Source organism: Quercus suber, unplaced genomic scaffold (assembly GCF_002906115.3).
Source record: "Quercus suber isolate HL8 unplaced genomic scaffold, Cork oak 2.0 scaffold_159, whole genome shotgun sequence".
In the NCBI taxonomy this organism is placed as follows: Eukaryota; Viridiplantae; Streptophyta; class Magnoliopsida; order Fagales; family Fagaceae; genus Quercus; species Quercus suber.
In genome coordinates this window covers 964,559-967,902 of record NW_027069620.1, presented here as the reverse complement: position 1 = coordinate 967,902, position 3,344 = coordinate 964,559, and the positions used below count along the sequence as shown (strand labels likewise).

Genomic DNA, 3,344 nt, shown 5'->3' with positions numbered 1-3,344 from the left:
GTAGTTGCTATTTGCCTTCTAATCTGAGCGTGCTAGCTGCTGCTTCATTTCGAATAGTGATAACGCTTTCTCTTTCTTAGCGCTCCATCCCCCCTTGAATAGTAAGCGGTAAGTCATTGGTTCAAATCCAATAATAGGTAAAACCGGCTGAAACCCCTATTTTTGCTAGCATGACAGCAAGTACAGAAACTAATGTTAATACCTTGGAGTTCAGAAACGGCACACATCAAACTTATTTTCAATCAGTATTCCGAAAATTTTGAAGCTGGAAAGAGAACTAACAGAAGTATATGAGCTTGTATAAAAATCATTAGTAATAAGTAGGACAAAGCAAGAGAGATGAAGTCAAACCAAATCAACCACTTGTTCGACAGGTAAACCTTTTTCTAGTATTACATTAATACATATTAATGTCTTGAACATATTATGAGCGAAACTGTCAACCAAATCAATCATTCACATGGTAGGTAAACCCTTTTCTAGTATTTCATCAATACATATTAACTTGTTGAACATCTTCAAAAGAGCACAACAGTATAGTAAAATTTACAAATAGTTATATATGAGGATTGAATTTATCACCAACCCCACTACACTGTAGGTAACACACTTCCAATTTTTGAATACATATCTATTCCGTGCAAAGTTAAGTTTTGCAGCATCATACATCTTCATGAGCAGTTAGTGTCATAACTTGCAAGTCCTAGCAACTCTGGACCTTCTAGCCGGGGATTATTCTCAAAGCTACACCATTGGAACAAAATAAAGATAAATTCCTTTGGCCACTGGTTTAAACAGACCTCAAAAAAAAAAAAAAAAAAAAAAAAAAAAAAAAAAAAAAAAGAAGAAGAAGGAAGAACAATGTAGCAATGACATAATATATGGCAAAGCTTTGGTTATGGTGCAAGCCCTGCAGTGCAGAAGCAGCAATCGCATGGATATTGATATGTAAGTGACTTTTAAACCAGTAAATTTGTCACTACAATTCTAGTAACTGATCTGATTCCACAAAAGTGAACTATAGGACGATCTGGATTGATCCTTAAATTTATCATAGTACAATCCTACAATCTGGAATATGATTAGTTCGAGACCCAGCTTTAAGTAATGGAGCATTAGAATCTTTTCAACTAAAGGGGAAAACATTTGAAGATACCAAAGCATTGGTAAATCGTTTGTTGTACTGAGGATCCCTAAGCAAAGAATACCCACTGCACCAGCACCATAACCTTTAAAAAAAGGCAGGAAACTCACAAATAAATTTTTTATTTGTTTTTTGAAGGTTAATAACGATTCCTGTAGCATAAGATCAATAGGATGCAAAAGAAAAAAAAGAAGTGTAATAATCATGTGATCACAAAAACAAACCCCTCATTTTAAGTATTCAGTAACTTTCAGGATTCTAGAAAGCCAAGAAACTACACTACAAATCATAATAAAAACAAAACGAAAACTCTCCCCTTTTACCATCAAACATCCCTCATCACCCATGTATCAATAGATTAAGGAAATCTCAATCCTGGCATAGAGACATCAATGTACTTATTCTACTGATAAAATAAGTTTATCAGTAGAATAAGTTTACATTGTTGCTACCCACTCCATAAACAGAACCCTGAAAATTAAGTAGATAAGAAAAGGTACGAAGAAACGAACTTGATGCATAATTTTGAAGCATTTTATGTTAGAATTAAATGATTTCAAATTTAAGGGGCAAACGAAAAGAAAAACAAAATCTTACAAAAATCTACCAACAGGGAAAAACATTCTAACCAAATAACAATAATTGACAAAACAGAACCCAAAAAATTGGAAAAATAAAATGGGAAATCAGGTTACCTTTAACCTTGATTCAATCATTTTTGACATAATGACTCAAATCAAATCTAAAACTATCCAACAGGAAAACTCAATTAAAAGTAACATTTCATACCCAAATCTGAAAAAATTTACCGGTGTTGATGGGCCATAGTTTTTTCTTTCTATGTTTTTGTGGTTCCGGTGGTCTGATTCTGCCTCTTTCTCTGTTTCTTTCTCCGTGTCCCAGGATCGCCTCTCTCTTTCTCTGCTTCTTTCCCCGTTTCTTCGTTGCCTCTCTCTTTCATCGCCTCTCTATTTCTATTTCCGTGTTTCTTTTAATATTAACCGGTTATTTTTTTTATATTTATAACGAGAGGCTTTGAAACGGTGCGTAGCATTGCCAAAATATGTAAAGTATCGCTTTTTAAAGTGACGTCACTTGTCTGATTTGTCAACATGGCCTTAATTGTAGGCACTCACTTTCTCTCAGCTTCGTCTATTATATATATATAGAATATAGATATATGATATGATATATAGATATATAAATTAGACATATTTAGCCCAATGTAATAGGTCCAAGCCCACTTCTACTAGTACTAGTAGTCTAGGGTTTAGTCACCTATATACTCATATTAGGGTTTATTTTAACACAGGCTTTGTACTACACTCTTATACAATAAAAATGCAGCCCTTAAGGGTTTCCTCCGTGGACATAGACTGACAGGGCTGAACCACGTAACCCTTGTGTTCTAGGTGTTCCTATTCTATACTTTTCCTTCCACATCCATTCTAGCATATACAACATGGTATAACACATTGCATTGCTAATATATTTAACATATAGGTTTAGTCAGAATTCGGCTGAGTGTCAATTAAAAGATGACAAAATGGGAAGCCACGAATCAAACCAAAAAGAAATACTAGTTCCATTCTTATAGACCATTGAAGGCTTAAGAGAAGGAATTTTTTTCCCAAGATTTGATTTCCAAGTTTTTGAAGAAGTGGAGGTGGCTTTGCATCCAAAAAATCAGATTGGTTAAAGTATTTTGATTGGAAAATTTAGAGCTCATTAGAAATTAGGTTGAGTCTAAAGGCGCAAGCAGCTTAAATAAGAATAGCATTATTTTGAAGAGTCATATCCCTAATGCCAAGCACCCTAAAGGTTTAGGTTAAATATGGTGGAGTGAGTTAACGCTCTTATATTGTACATGCAACATTCACACGTCCATGCATACTTATATGTACATGTACCATTCACATGTCGGTGCATATTTCCATGTACATGCATCTTTACAGGCGCTTGTATATTCACATGTACATGCATCTTTACATATTCATATGTACATGAACATCCAGTGTTTACATACTTCTTTAAAAACAAATGCCAAATAAATGGGTCCCATCTCAAATAATAGAAATTGAGATTAAATCAAAACAAATTACTATTATAGGATAGGCATTGTGAGATGCCTAATACCTTCCCCAAATGTAATAGAACTTTTGAGTCTATGTTTTTAGTGCAAGATATTTGTCTTACCTTT

At 34.0% G+C, this 3,344-nt stretch overlaps 1 long non-coding RNA gene across 1 annotated transcript in view; it reads right to left on the bottom strand.

Moving 5' to 3' along the window:
- Window positions 1–2,302, bottom strand: part of LOC136069257 (uncharacterized) — a 6,069-nt gene extending 3,767 nt beyond the window's left edge. Inside the window, exon 1 of the long non-coding RNA XR_010630487.1 lies at window positions 1,954–2,302. This is a non-coding gene — a long non-coding RNA (uncharacterized LOC136069257). The remainder of the gene's footprint in view (window positions 1–1,953) is intronic.
- Window positions 2,303–3,344: the final 1,042 nt, after the last annotated feature.